Source organism: Pristiophorus japonicus, chromosome 10, assembly GCF_044704955.1.
Source record: "Pristiophorus japonicus isolate sPriJap1 chromosome 10, sPriJap1.hap1, whole genome shotgun sequence".
NCBI classification, from domain to species: Eukaryota; Metazoa; Chordata; class Chondrichthyes; family Pristiophoridae; genus Pristiophorus; species Pristiophorus japonicus.
Window position 1 is genome coordinate 50,267,393 of NC_091986.1, and position 16,471 is coordinate 50,283,863.

Here is a 16,471-nt window from a genome sequence, read left to right on the forward strand (position 1 = left end):
GTCTCTATATTTAAGGCGTAGTATCTATATTTAAGGTGCTGTCTCTATATTTAAGCTGTTGTCTCTATATATAAGGTATTGGCCCCAAGTTTCGACATGATTTGCTCCTGATTTTTTGGAGCAACTGGTGCAGAACGGAGTATCTTAGAAATCGGAATTCTCGCCATTTAGTTTCCTCCAGTTCGAGTCAGTTAGAACAGTTTCACTTTGGAACAGAATTTTTTTTTCAAAAGGGGGGGTGTCAGTGAAAACTTACTCCAAACTAACTTAGAATGGAGTAAGTGAAGATTTTTGTACGCTCGAAAAAACCTTGTCTACACTTTAGAAAATCAGGCGTAGGTTACAAATCAGGCTACAAATCAGACGTAGGGAATGGTGGGGGGGGGGGGGTTTAAAGGGAAGTTTACAAACATTAAACACTTCAGTTTTACAAATAAAGAGCCATCATCAATAATAAATGATAAAAACATCAATAAATCAACCAATAAATCAACCAAAAAAAATTAATAAGGAATAATTTAAAAAAAAATCAATAAATAAAATATTTTCGACTTACCGACTGCAGCACCGGGAGGCCTTCAACAGCGTGCTGGGATACCCCCCCCCCCCCCCCCCCCAGTGTGTCTCTGTCAGTGTCTCTATCTCTTTATCTGTCTGTCTGTGTGTCTCTCACTCTCTGTCTGTCAAGTGTCTGTGTTTCTGACAGCGAGGGGAGGGGGAGGAGGGGTAGAGGGAGAGAGGGGGGGAGCAGAGGGAGGGATGGGGGAGGGATGGGGGAGAAGGGGGAGGGATGGGGGAGAAGGGGGAGAAGGGGGAGGGGTGAGGGGGGAGAAGGGGGAGGGGGGAGGGGAGGGGGGAGGGGAGGAGAAGGGGGGGAGAGGAGAAGGGGGAGAGGAGATGGGGGAAAGGACATGGGGGGAAGGAGAAGGGGGGAAAGGAGACGGGGGAGGGTGTAAAGGAGATGGGGGGAAAGGAGATGGGGGGGAAAGGAGATGAGGGGGTAAAGGATGATGGGGGGAAAGGAGATGGGGGAGTAAAGGAGATGGGGGGGTAAAGGAGATGGGGGAAGGAAATGGGAGAAGGAAATGAGGGGGAAGGAGATGGGGGGGGAAGGAGAAGTGGGGGGAAGGAGAAGGGGGAGGGAGGCTGAACGGGCCGGGCCCGGCCGGGCCCAAGACTTCGGGCAGGGCCCGTCCCCAGCACCAGATTTACAGGTAGGTGGCGTTGGGTCGGGTCGGGGGGAGCGCGGGTCGGGGTGGGTGGTGGGCGGGAGGTCGGTTCGGTTCGGGTCGGGGGGAGGGAGGGAGAGGGAGGTCAGGTCGGGTCCAGTCGCGGGGGGGGGAGGTGGGGAAGCGGGAGTCGGGTCAGTGTCGGTGTCGGTGTCGGGTCCGGTCCGGATGCAGGGGGGGGGCGGGGTGGAAAGTGGGAGTCGGGTCGGGTCCAGTCCGGGGGGTCGGTGTCAGGTCCGGTCTGGAGGCGGGGGGGTGGGGGGGGGAAGCGGGAGTCGGGTCGGGGTCGTGTCCGGTCCGGGGGCGGGGGGGTTGGGGAAGCGGGAGTCGGGTCGGGTCCAGTCCGGGGGGTCAGGTTGGGTCGGGTCCGGGGGCGGGGGTGTGTGGGGAAGCGCGAGTCGGGTCGGGTCCAGTCCGGGGGGTCGGGTCGGGTCGGGTCTGGAGGCGGGGGGGCGGGGGGAAGCGGGAGTCGGGTCGGTGTCGGGTCCAGTCCGGAGGCAGGAAGCGGGAGTCGAGTTGGGAGGAAGCAGGATCTGGCCGTGGGAGGAGCCTTATTCACGCAGCCCCAGTGACGCCATTCGGCCAGGGCTAGGGGCTGCATACTTCGGGCCCCTCCAACACAGTTTTGAGCGCCTGAAGCTACTGCACATGCGCGCCCACTGTAGCGCGCATGTGCAGAGGTCCCGGCACTGTTTTCAGCACAGGTAACAAGCTCTGCCCCCTACAGCTCCTGCTGCACTGCGCCGAGGGCCAGAGGACCTGCAGGGAGCTGGAGAATCTGGAAGTTTTTTTTCGGCGCATTTTGTGGCGCGAAAAACGGGCGTCCAGGTCGGGACTGCGCCGTTCTAGGCGTGGCTCGATACTTGGGCCCATTGTCTCTATATTTATGGTGCGGTAACTATAGTTAAGGTGATTTTTCTATATTTAAGGTCTTGTCTCTATAGTTAAGTTGCCGTCTCTATATTTAAGGTGCTGTCTCTATATTTAAGGTGTTGTCTCTCTATTTAACATGTTGTCACTATATTTAAGGTGGTGTTTCTTTATTTAAGGTGCTGTATCTATATTTAAGGCATTGTCTCTATATTTAAGGTGTGGTCACTATATTTAAGGTGTTGTCTCTATAGTTAAGGTTCTGTTTCTATATTTAAGGTTTTGAATCTATAGTTAAGTTGCTGTCTCTATATTTAAGGATCTGTCTCTATATTTAAGGTGCTGTCAATATATCTATGGTGTTGTCTCTACCCTTAAGGTGCTGTCTCTATATTTAAGGTGCTGTCTCTTTATTTAATGCGCTGTAGCAACATTTAAGCAGTTGTCTCTACATTTAAGGTGTTGCCTCTATATTTATGGTGTTGTATGTGTATTTAAGGTGCGGTCTCTATATTTAAGGTGCGGTCTCTATATTTAAAGTGCTGACTCTATATTTAAGGTGCTGTCTCTATACTCAGGTGATGTATCTACATTTAAGGTGTTGTCTCTATATTTGAGGTGCTGTCTCAATATTTAAGGTGCCGTGTCTATATTTAAGGTGTTGTCTCTATATTTAAAGTGCGTTCTCTATATTTAAAGTGTTGTCTCTATATTTAAGGTTCTGTCTCTATTTTTAAGGTGCTGTCTGTATATTTAAGATGTTCTATCTATAGTTAAGGTGCTGTCTCTATATTTAAGCTGCTGTCTCTATACTTAAGGTTTTGTCTCTATATTTAAGGTATTGTCCCTATATTTAAGGTTTTGCTTGTATGTTTAAGGTGTTGTCTCTATATTTAAGGTGCCTTCTCTATATTTAAGGGCTGTCTTTATATTTGAGATGTTTTCTCTATATGTAAGGTGCTGTCTCTATATTTAACATGCTGTCTCTATATTTAAAGTATTGTCTCTATTTTTAAGAAGCTGTCTCTATATCTAATGTGTTGTCGCTATATTTAAGATGTTTTCTCCAAATTTAATGTGCTGTCTCTATATTTAAGGTGTTGTCTCTATATTTAAGGTGCAGTCTCTATATTTAAGGTGTTGTCGCTATATTTAAGATGTTGTCTCCAAATTTAATGTGCTGTCTCTATATTTAAAGTGTTGTATCTATATTTAAGGTGTTGTCTCTATATTTAAGATGTTGTATCTATATTTATGGTGCTGTCTGTGTATTTAAGTGTTGTCTCTATATTTAAGGTGCTGTCTCTATATTTAAGGTGCTGGCTCTATATTTAAAGTGATATCTCTATATTTATGTTCTGGCTCTATATTTAAGGTGCTGTCTCTATATTTAAGATGTTGTCTCTATATTGAAGGTTTTGTCTCTATAGTTAAGTTACTGTCTCTATATTTAAGGTGCTGTCTCTATATTTAAGGTGTTGTCTCTCTATTTAACATGTTGTCACTATATTTAAGGTGGTGTTTCTTTATTTAAGGTGCTGTACCTACATTTAAGGTGTTGTCTCTAAACTTAAAGTTTTGTCGATATAGTCAAGCTGCTGTCTCTATATATGAGGTACTATCTTTATATTTAAGATGTAGTCTCTATATTTAAGATGCGTTCTCTATATTTAAGGTGTTGTATCTATATTTAAGGTGCCTTCTCTATATTTAAGGGCTGTCTCTATATTTGAGATTTTTTCTCTGTATGTAAGGTTCTGTCTCCATATTTATCATGCTGTCTCTATATTTAAAGTGTTGTGTCTATATTTAAGATGTTGTATCTATATTTAAGGTGCTGTCTGTGTATTTAAGTGTTGTCTCTATATTTAAGGTGCTGGCTCTATATTTAAAGTGATATCTCTATATTTATGTTCTGGCTCTATATTTAAGGTGCTGTCTCTATATTTAAGATGTTGTCTCTATATTGAAGGTTTTGTCTCTATAGTTAAGTTGCTGTCTCTATATTTAAGGTGTTGTCTCTCTATTTAACGTGTTGTCACTATATTTAAGGTGGTGTTTCTTTATTTAAGGTGCTGTATCTATATTTAAGGCATTGTCTCTATATTTAAGGTGCGGTCACTATATTTAAGGTGTTGTCTCTATAGTTAAGTTTCTGTTTCTATATTTAAGGTTTTGAATCTATAGTTAAGTTGCTGTCTCTATATTTAAGGATCTGTCTCTATATTTAAGGATCTGTCTCTATATTTAAGGTGCTGTCTATATATCTATGGTGTTGTCTCTACCCTTAAGGTGCTGTCTCTATATTTAAGGTGCTGTCTATATATCTATGGTGTTGTCTCTACCTTTAAGGTGCTGTCTCTATATTTAAGATGTTGTCTCTTTATTTAAGGTGCGTTCTCTATATTTAAGGTGTTGTCTCTATATTTAAGTTGCTGTCTCTATATTTAAGATGTTGTATCTAAAGTTAAGGTGCTGTCTCTATATTTAAGCTGCTGTCTCTATACTTAAGGTTTTGTCTCTAAATTTAAGGTATTGTCCCTATATTTAAGGTTTTGCGTGTATGTTTAAGGTGCTGTCGCTAGATTTAAGGTGTTGTCTCTATATTTAAGGTGCCTTCTCTATATTTAAGGGCTGTCTTTATATTTGAGATGTTTTCTCTATATGTAAGTTGCTGTCTCTATATTTAACATGCTGTCTCTATATTTATGTTGTATATATATTTACGGTGCTGTCTCTCTATTTAAGGTTCTGTCTCTATATTTATAATGTTGTCTTTATATTTAGGGTGCTGCCTCTATATTTAAGGTGTTTTCTCTATATTTATGATGCTGTCTCTCGATTTAAGGTGTTGTCTCTGTAGTTAAGATGTTGTCTCTATATTTAAAGTGCTGTCTCTATATTTAAGGCTCTGTCTCCAAATTTAAGGTGTTGTCTCTATATTGAAGGCGTTGTCTTTATATTTAAGATGTTGTCTCTATATTTAAGGTGTTGTCTCCATATTTAAGGTGTTGTCTCCATATTTAAGGTGTTGTATCTACATTTAAGGTGTTGTATCTACATTTAAGGTGTTGTATCTACATTTAAGGTGTTGTCTCAACATTTAGTGCATTGTATCTATAGTTAAGGTGCTGTCTGTATTTTTAAGGTGTTAGGTGTTGTCTCTATATTTAAGGTGCTTTCTCTATATTTAAGGGCTGTCTCTATGTTTAAGATGTTGTTTCTATATGTAAGGTGCTGTCTCTATATTTATCATGCTGTCTCTATATTTATGTTGTTGTATCTATATTTACGGTGCTGTCTCTCTATTAAAGGTTCTGTCTATATTTATAATGTTGTATCTATATTTAAGGTGCTGCCTCTATACTTAATGTGTTGTCTCTATATTTATGGTGCTGTCTCTCGATTTAAGGTGTTGTCTCTATAGTTAAGGTGTTGTCTCTATATTTAAGGCCCTGTCTCCAAATTTAAGGTGTTGTCTCTATATTGTAGGTGTTGTCTTTATATTTAAGATATTGTCTCTATATTTAAGGTGTTGTCTCTATATTTAAGGTGTTGTCTTTATATTTAAGATGTTGTCTCTATATTTAATGTGTTGGCTCTATATTTAAGGTGTTGTGTCTATAGTTAAGGTGTTGCCTCTATATTTAAGGTGTGTCTCCATATTTAAGGTACTGTCTCTATATTTAAGGTGATATCTTCATATTCAAGATATTTATCTGTATATAAGCTTTTGTCTCTATATTTAAAGTCCTGTCTCTGTATTTAAGGTGTTGTCTCTCCATATTTAAGGTGCTGTCTGTATATTTAAGGTGCTGTCTCTATATTTAAGGTGTTGTGTCTACATTCAATTTGTTGTCTATACATTTAGTGCATTGTATCTATAGTTAAGGTGCTGTCTGTATTTTTAAGGTGTTATGTGTTGTCTCTATATTTAAGGTGTTGTCTCTATATGTAAGGCGCTGTCTCTATATTTAAGATGTTTTGGCTATATCGAAGGTGCTGCATCTATATTTAAGGTGCTGCCTCCATATTTAAGGTGTTGTCTCTCTATCTGAGGTGTTGTCTCTATATTTAAGGTGCTGGCTCTCTATTTAACGTGCTGTCTCTAAATTTATGGTGTTGTATCTATATTTAAAGTATTGGCTCTATATTTAAGGTGTTCTCTTTATCTTTAAGATGAAGGGCCCAAGTTTCGGCCTCAGTTGCTCCTGATTTTTTGGAGCAACTGGTGTAGAACGGAATATCTTAGAAATTCAAATTCTTGGCATTTAGTTTGCTCCAGTTCTAGTCAGTTAGAACAGTTTAACTTTGGAACAGAATTTTTTTTCAAAACGGGGCGTGTCCGGCCACTTACACCTGTTTTCAAAGTTTCGGCAGTGAAAACTTACTCCAAACTAACTTAGAATGGAGTAAGTGAAGATTTTTGTACGGGGTGGGGGTGGTGGGAGGGAGGTCGGTTCGGTTCGGGTCGGGGGGGGGGCGGGGGGAGCGCGGGTCGGGTCCAGTACGGGGGCGGGAGGAAGCAGGAGCTGGGCGTGGGAGGCAGCCTTATGCACGCAGCCCCAGTGAGGCCATTCGGCCAGGGCTAGGGGCTGCGTGCTTCGGGCCCCTCCCACACAGTTTTGGGCGCCTGGAGCTACTGCACATGCGTGCCTACTGTAGCGCGCATGTGCAGAGGTCCCGGCACTGTTTTCAGCGCAGGGACCTAGCTCCGCCCCCCACAGCTCGTGCCGCGCCGCGCCAAGGGCCAGAGGATCAGCAGGGAGCCGGAGAATCTGGAAGTTTTTTTTAGGCGCACTTTGTGGCGTGAAAAACGGGCGTCCAGGTCGGGGCTGCGCCGTTTTAGGCGCGTCCCGAAACTTGGGCCCATTATCTCTATATTTGAGCTGCTGAATCTATATTTACGGTGTTGCCTCTATATTTAAGCTGCTGTCTCTATACTTAAGGTTTTGTCTCTATATTTAAGGTGTTGTCACTATATTTAAGGTTTTGCTTGTATATTTAAGGTACTGTCGCTAGATTTAAGATGCTGTCTCTATGTTTAAGGTGCTGTCTTTATATTTATGGTGTTGTCTCTATATTTAAGGTGCCTTCTCTATATCTAAGGGCTGTCTCTATATTTATGTTGTTGTATCTGTATTTACGGTGCAGTTTCATTATTTAAGGTTATGTCTCTATATTTATAATGTTGTATCTATATTTAAGTTGCTGTCTCTATATTTAAGGTGTTGTATCTATATTTAAGGTACTGGTTGGATATTTAAGGTGCTGTCTCTATCTTTAGGGTGCTGGCTCTATATTTACGGTGCTGTCTCTATATTTAAGATGTTGTCTCTATATCTAAGATGTTGTCTCTATATTTCAGATGTTGTCTCTATGCTTAAGGTGCTGTCTCTATATTTCAGGTGCTATCTCGAAATTTATGGTGTTGTCTCTATATTTAAGGTGTTGATTCTATATTTAATTGCTGGCTTTATCCTTAAGATGCTGTCGCTATATTTCAGGTGCTGGCTCAATATTGAAGGTGCTGGCTATATATTTAAGATGTGTATCTATATTTAAGTTGCTGTCTTTATATTTAAGATGCTGTCTCTATATTTAAGATGTTGTCTCTATATTTAAATGTTGTCTCTATATTTAAGGCGATGTCTCAATATTTAAGGTGTTGCCTCTATATTTAAGGTGTGTCTCTATATCTAGGGTTTTGGCTCTATATTTCAGATTCTGTTTTTATGTTTAAGGTGTTATCTTTATATTTAAGGTATTGTATCTATATATATGTTGCTGTCAGTATATTTAAGGTGCTGTCTCTGTATTTAATGTGTTGTCTCCATATTTAAGGTGCTGTCTCTATATTTAAGGTGATATCTTTATATTTAAGGTATTGTATATATAAGATACTGTCTGTATATATATGGTGTTGTATCTACATTTAAGGCATTGTCTCTACATTTACGGCATTGTATCTATAGTTAACATGCTGTCTGTATATTTAAGGTGTTCGGTGTTGTCTCTATATTTAAGGTGTTGTCTCTATATTTAAAGTGCTGTCTTTATATTTAAGGTGTTGTATCTACATTTAAGGTGTTGTCTCTACATTTATGGCATTGTATCTATAGTTAAGGTGTTGTCTGTATATTTAAAGTGTTAGGTGTTGTCTCTATATTTAAGGTCTTGTCTCTATATTTAAGGTGCTGTCTCTATATTTAAGATATTTAAGATGTTGTAGCTATATCTAAGGTGCTGTCTCTATATTTAAGGTGCTGTCTCTCGATTTAAGGTAGTGTCTCTATATCTAAGGTGATGTCTCCATATATAATGTATTGTCTCTATATTTAATGTGTTGTCTATATTTATGGTGTTGTATCTATATTTAAAGTGCTGTCTCTATATTTAAGGTGTTCTCTTTATATGTCAGACGTTGTCTTTATATTTGAGGTGCTGTCTCTATATTTGAGGTGCTGTCTCTATATTTAAGCTGCTGTCTCTATACTTAAGGTTTTTTCTCTATATTTAAGGTGTTCTCACTGTAGTTAAGGTTTTGCTTCTATATTTAAGGTGCTGCCCCTATATTTAAGGTGCTGTCTCTATATTTATTGTGTTTTCTCTATATTTATGGTGTTGTATCTATGTTTAAGGTATTGTTTCCATATTTAAGTTTTTGTCTCTCTGTTTAAGGTGTTGTCTCTATGTTTAAGATTTTGTAGCTATATTTAAGGTGTTTTCTGTATATTTAAAGGATTGTCTCTATATTTTAGGTGTTGTCTCTATATTTAAGCTGCTGTCTCTATATTTAAGTTATTGCCTCTCTATTCAAGGTGCTGTCTCTATATTTAGAAACAGAGAAACACAGAAAATATGTGCAGGATTAGGCCTTTCGGCACTTCGAGCCTGCACCACCATTCAATAAAAACAAAAAGGAGACAAAAGCAAAAGACAGAAAGGAGATGAGGAAAAGTGGAGGGCAGAGAAACCCAAGGCAAAGAACAAAAAGGGCCACTATACAGCAAAATTCTAAAAGGACAAAGGGTGTTAAAAAAACAAGCTTGAAGGCTTTGTGTCTTAATGCAAGGAGTATCCGCAATAAGGTGGATGAATTAACTGTGCAAATAGATGTTAACAAATATGATGTGATTGGGATTACGGAGACGTGGCTCCAGGATGATCAGGGCTGGGAACTCAACATCCAGGGGTATTCAACATTCAGGAAGGATAGAATAAAAAGAAAAAGAGGTGAGGTAGCATTGCTGGTTAAGGAGGAAATTAAGGCAATAGTTCGGAAGGACATTAGCTTGGATGATGTGGAATCTATATGGGTAGAGCTGCAAAAAACGTTAGTGGGAGTTGTGTACAGACCTCCAAACAGTAGTAGTGATGTTGGGGAGGGCATCAAACATGAAATTAGGGATGCGTGCAATAAAGGTGCAGCAGTTATAATGGGTGACTTTAATATGCACATAGATTGGGTTAACCAAACTGGAAGCAATACGGTGGGGGAGGATTTCCTGGAGTGCATAAGGGATGGTTTTTTAGACCAATATGTCAAGGAACCAACTAGGGGGGAGGCCATCTTAGACTGGGTGTTGTGTAATGAGAGAGGATTAATTAGCAATCTCGTTGTGCGAGGCCCCTTGGGGAAGAGTGACCATAATATGGTGGAATTCTGCATTAGGATGGAGAATGAAACAGTTAATTCAGAGACCATGGTCCAGAACTTAAAGAAGGGTAACTCTGAAGGTATGAGGCGTGAATTGGCTAGGATAGATTGGCGAATGATACTGAAGGGGTTGACTGTGGATGGGCAATGGCAGACATTTAGAGACCGCATGGATGAACTACAACAATTGTACATTCCTGTCTGGCGTAAAAATAAAAAAGCGAAGGTGGCTCAACCGTGGCTATCAAGGGAAATCAGGGATAGTATTAAAGCCAAGAAAGTGGCATACAAATTGGCCAGAAATAGCAGCGAACCCGGGGACTGGGAGAAATTTAGAACTCAGCAGAGGAGGACAAAGGGTTTGATTAGGGCAGGGAAAATGGAGTACGAGAAGAAGCTTGCAGGGAACATTAAGACGGATTGCAAAAGTTTCTATAGATATGTAAAGAGAAAAAGGTTAGTAAAGACAAACGTAGGTCCCCTGCAGTCAGAATCGGGGAAGTCATAACGGGAAACAAAGAAATGGCGGACCAATTGAACAAGTACTTTGGTTCGGTATTCACTGAGGAGGACACAAACAATCTTCCGGATATAAAAGGGGTCGGAGGGTCTAGTAAGGAGGAGGAACTGAGGGAAATCCTTATTTGTCGGGAAATTGTGATGGGGAAATTGATGGGATTGAAGGCCAATAAATCCCCAGGGCCTGATGGACTGCATCCCAGAGTACTTAAGGAGGTGGCCTTGGAAATAGTGGATGCATTGACAGTCATTTTCCAACATTCCATTGACTCTGGATCAGTTCCTATGGAGTGGAGGGTAGCCAATGTAACCCCACTTTTAAAAAAAGGAGGGAGAGAGATAACAGGGAATTATAGACTGGTCAGCCTGACATCGGTAGTGGGTAAAATGATGGAATCAATTATTAAGGATGTCATAGCAGTGCATTTGGAAAGAGGTGATATGATACGTCCAAGTCAGCATGGATTTGTGAAAGGGAAATCATGCTTGACAAATCTTCTGGAATTTTTTGAGGATGTTTCCAGTAGAGTGGACAAGGGAGAACCAGTTGATGTGGTATATTTGGACTTTCAGAAGGCTTTCGACAAGGTCCCACACAAGAGATTAATGTGAAAAGTTAAAGCACATGGGATTGGAGGTAGTGTGCTGACATGGATTGAAAACTGGTTGTCAGACAGGAAGCAAAGAGTAGGAGTAAATGGGGACTTTTCAGAATGGCAGGCAGTGACTAGTGGGGTACCGCAAGGTTCTGTGCTGGGGCCCCAGCTGTTTACACTGTATATTAATGATTTAGACGAGGGGATTAAATGTAGTATCTCCAAATTTGCGGATGACACTATGTTGGGTGACAGTGTGAGCTGCGAGGAGGATGCTATGAGGCTGCAGAGCGACTTGGATAGGTTAGGTGAGTGGGCAAATGCATGGCAGATGAAGTATAACATGGATAAATGTGAGGTTATCCACTTTGGTGGTAAAAACAGAGAGACAGACTATTATCTGAATGGTGACAGATTAGGAAAAGGGGAGGTGCAACGAGACCTGGGTGTCATGGTACATCAGTCATTGAAGGTTGGCATGCAGGTACAGCAGGTGGTTAAGAAAGCAAATGGCATGTTGGCCTTCATAGCAAGGGGATTTGAGTACAGGGGCAGGGAGGTGTTGCTACAGTTGTACAACACCTGGAGTATTGTGTACAGTTTTGGTCTCCTAACCTGAGGAAGGACATTCTTGCTATTGAGGGAGTGCAGTGAAGGTTCACCAGACTGATTCCCGGGATGGCGGGACTGACCTATCAAGAAAGACTGGATCAACTGGGCTTGTATTCACTGGAGTTCAGAAGAATGAGAGGGGACCTCATAGAAATTTTTAAAATTCTGACGGGGTTAGACAGGTTAGATGCAGGAAGAATGTTCCCAATGTTGGGGAAGTCCAGAACCAGGGGACACAGTCTAAGGATAAGGGGTAAGCCATTTAGGACCGAGATGAAGAGGAATTTCTTCACCCAGAGAGTGGTGAATCTGTGGAATTCTCTACCACAGAAAGTTGTTGAGGCCAATTCACTAAATATATTCAAAAAGGAGTTAGATGGAGTCCTTACTACTAAGGGAATCAAGGGGTATGGTGAGAAAGCAGGAATGGGGTACTGAAGTTGCATGTTCAGCCATGAACTCATTGAATGGCAGTGCAGGCTAGAAGGGCCGAATGGCCTACTCCTGCACCTATTTTCTATGTTTCTATGTTTCTATTTCCTCAGTTCCCCTTTCCTGCTTTCTCTCCATACCCCTTGATCCCTTTCGCCGTAAGGGCCATATGTAACTCCCTCTTGAATATATCCAATGAACTTATATCAACAACTCTCTGCAGAGGGAATTCCACAGGTTAACAACTCTCTGAGTAAAGAAGTTTCTCCTCATCTCAGCCCGAAATGGCCTACCCCTTATCCTAAGACTGTGTGCCCTGGTTCTGGACTTCCCCAACATCGAGAACATTCTTCCCGCATCTAACCTGTCCAGTCCCATCAGAATGTTGTAAATTTCTATGAGATCCCCTCTCATACTTCTAAACTCCAGAGTATAAAGGCCCAGTTGGTCCAGTCTCTCCTCATATGTCAGTCCTGCCATCCTGGGAATCAGTCTGGTGAACCTTCGCTGCACTCCCTCAATAGCAAGAATGTCCTTCCTTAAATTAGGAGACCAAAACTGAACACAACTCTCCAGGTGAGGCTTCACCAAGGCACTGTACAACTGCATTAAGACCTCCCTGCTCCGATACTCAACTCCCCTAGCTATGAAGGCCAACATAGCATTTGCCTTCTTCACCACCTGCTGTACCTGTATGTCAACTTTCAATGACTGATGAACCATGACACCAAGGTCTCGTTGCACCTCCCCCTTTCCTAATCTGCCGCCATTCAGGTAATATTCTGCCTTTGTGTTTTTGCCCCCAAAGTGGATAACCTCACATTTATCCATATTATACTGCATCTGCCATGCATTTTCCCACTCACCTAACCTGTCCAAGTCACCCTGCAGCCTTTTAGTGTCCTCCTCACAGCTCACATCGTCACCCAGTTTAGTGTCATCTGCAAACATGGAGATATTACACTCAATTCCTTCATCCAAGCGGTACTCCACTAGTCACTGCCTGCCATCTGAAAAGGACCCATTTATCCCGACTCTCTGCTTCCTGTCTGCCAACCAGTTCTCTATCCGCATCAGTACATTACCCCCAATTCCATATGCTTTGATTTTGCACACCAATTTCTTGTGTGGGACCTTGTCAAAAGCCTTTTGTAAGTCCAAATACACCACATCCACTGGTTCTCCCTTGCCAACTCGACTAGTTACATCCTCAAAAAATTCCAGAAGTTTTGTGAAGCATGATTTCCCTTTCATAAATCCATGCTTTCCAAATGAGCTGCTATTTCATCTTTAATAATTGATTTCAACATTTTCCCCACTACTGATGTCAGGCTAACCAGTCTATAATTACCCGTTTTCTCTCTCCCTCCTTTTTTAAACAGTGATGTTAGATTAGCTAACCTCCAGCCCATAGCAACTGATCCAGAGTCGATAGAATATTGGAAAATGATCACCAATGCATCCACTATTTCTATCGCCACTTCCTTAAGTACTCTGGGATGCAGAATATCAAGCCCTGGGGATTTATCCGTCTTCAATCCCATCAATTTCCTGAACACAATTTCCTGCTTTATAAGGATATCCTTCAGTTCCTCCTTCTCACTGGACCCTTGGTCCCCTAGTTTTTCCAGAAGGTTATTTGTGTCTTCCTTCATGGAAACAGAACCAAAGTATTTGTTCAACTGGTCCGCCATTTCTTTGTTCCTCATTATAAATTCACCTGAATCTGACTACAAGGGACCTACGTTTGTTTTCATTAATCTTTTTCTCTTCACATATCTATAGAAGCCTTTGCAGTCACGTTTTATGTTCCCAGCAAGCTTCCTCGCATACTCGATTTTCCCCCTCCTAATTAAACCCTTCGTCCTCCTCTGCTTGTTACAAAATCCTCAGGTTTGCTGCTTTTTCTAAATTTAGGGAGCTAGGAGTTAAATTGAAAAGTAGGACCTCAAAGGTAGTAATCTCTGGATTGCTACCAGTGCCACATTCTAATCAGAGTAGAGGGAGCAGGATAGTTAGAATAAATATGTGGCTTGAGCAGTGGTGCAAGAGGGAGGGATTCAATCTCCTGGGACATTGGAACCAGTTCTGGGGGAAGTGGGACCTGTACAAAAGGGACGGTCTGCACTTGGACAGGACTGGAACTGATGTCCTGGGGGTAACATTTGCTAATGCAGTTCTGGAGTGTTTAAACTAATATGGCAGGGGGATGGGAACCTATGCAGCGAGACAGGGCGAAGCAATATGGAGTCAGAAACAGATGGTAGAAAGGTAAAAAGCAATAGTGGAAGGCCGAGTAAACAAAGGCAAGAAACAAAAAGGGCCACACTACATCTTAATTCTAAATGGACAAAGGGTATTAAAAAAACAAGCCTGAAGGCTTTGTGTCTTAATGCAAGGAGTATCCGTAATAAGGTGGATGAATTAACTGTGCAAATAGATGTTAACAGATATGATGTGATTGGAATTACAGAGACGTGGCTCCAGGATGATCAGGGCTGGGAACTCAACATTCAAGAGTATTCAACATTCAGGAAGGATTGAATAAAAGGAAAAGGAGGTGGGGTAGCATTGCTGGTTAAAGAGGAGATTAATGTAATAGTTAGAAAGGACATTAGCTTGGATGATGTGGAATCTATATGGGTAGAGCTGCAGCACACCAAAGGGCAAAAAACATTAGTGGGAGTTGTGTACAGACCTCCAAACAGTAGTCGTGATGTTGGGGAGGGCATCAAACAGGAAATTAGGGGTGCATGCAATAAAGGTGCAGCAGTTATCATGGATGACTTTAATATGCATATAGATTGGGCTAACCAAACTGGAAGCAATACAGTGGAGGAGGATTTCCTGGAGTGCATAAGGGATGGTTTTCTAGACCAATATGTCGAGGAACCAACTTGCGGGGAGGCCATCTTAGACTGGGTGTTGTGTAATGAAAGAGGATTAATTAGCAATCTCGTTGTGCGAGGCCCCTTGGGGAAGAGTGACCATAATATGATGGAATTCTACATTAGGATGGAGAATGAAACAGTTAATTCAGAGACCATAGTCCAGAACTTAAAGAAGGGTAACTTTGAAAGTATGAGGCGTGAATTGGCTAGGATAGATTGGTGAATGATACTTAAGGGGTTGACTGTGGAAGGGCAATGGCAGACATTTAGAGACCGCATGGATGAACTACAACAATTGTACATCTCTGTCTGGCGTAAAAATAAAAAAGGGAAGGTGGCTCAACCGTGGCTATCAAGGGAAATCAGGGATAGTATTAAAGCCAAGGAAGTGGCATACAAATTGGCCAGAAATAGCAGCGAACCTGGGGACTGGGAGAAATTTAGAACTCAGCAGAGGAGGACAAAGGGTTTGATTAGGGCAGGGAAAATAAAGTACGAGAGGAAGTTTGCAGGGAGCATTAAGACGGACTACAAAAACTTCTATAGATATGTAAAGAGAAAAAGGTTAGTAAAGATAAACGTAGGTCCCCTGCAGTCAGAATCGGGGAAGTCATAACGGGGAACAAAGAAATGGCAGGCCAATTGAACAAGTACTTTGGTTCGGTGTTCACTAAGGAGGACACAAACAACCTTCCGGATATAAAAGGGATCAGAGAGTCTAGTAAGAAGGAGGAACTGATGGAAATCCTTATTAGTCGGGAAATTGTGTTGGGGAAATTGATGGGATTGAAGGCCGATAAATCCCCAGAGCCTGATGGACTGCATCCTAGAGTACTTAAGGAGTGCTCTTGGAAATAGCGGATGCATTGACAGTCATTTTCCAACATTCCATAGATTCTGGATCAGTTCCTATGGAGTGGAGGGTAGCCAATGTAACCCCACTTTTTAAAAAAAGGAGGGAGAGAGAAAACAGGGAATTATAGACCGGTCAGCCTGACATCGGTGGTGGGTAAAATGATGGAATTAATTATTAAGGATATCATAGCAGCGCATTTGGAAAGAGGTTACATGATAGGTCCAAGTCAGCATGAATTTGTGAAAGGGAAATCATGCTTGACAAATCTTCTGGAATTTTTTGAGGATGTTTCCAGTAGAATGAACAAGGGGGAACCAGTTGATGAGGTGTATTTGGGTTTTCAGAAGGCTTTCGACAAGGTCCCACACAAGAGATTAATGTTTAAAGTTAAAGCACATGGGATTGGGGGTAGTGTGCTGACATGGATTGAGAACTGGTTGGCAGACAGGAAGCAAAGTGTAGGAGTAAATGGGTACTTTTTAGAATGGCAGGCAGTGACTAGTGGAGTACCGCAAGGTTCTGTGCTGGGGCCCTAGCTGTTTACATTGGACATTAATGATTTAGACGAGGGGATTAAATGTGGTACTTCCAAATTTGCAGATGACACTAAATTGGGTGGCAGTGTGAGCTGCGAGGAGGATGCTATGAGGCTGCAAAGTGACTTGGATAGGTTAGGTGAGTGGGCAAATGCATGGCAGATGACGTATAATGTGGATAAATGTGAGGTTATCCACTTTGGTGGTAAAAACAGAGAGACAGACTATTTTCTGAATGGGGACAGATTAGGAAAAGGGGAGGTGCAACGA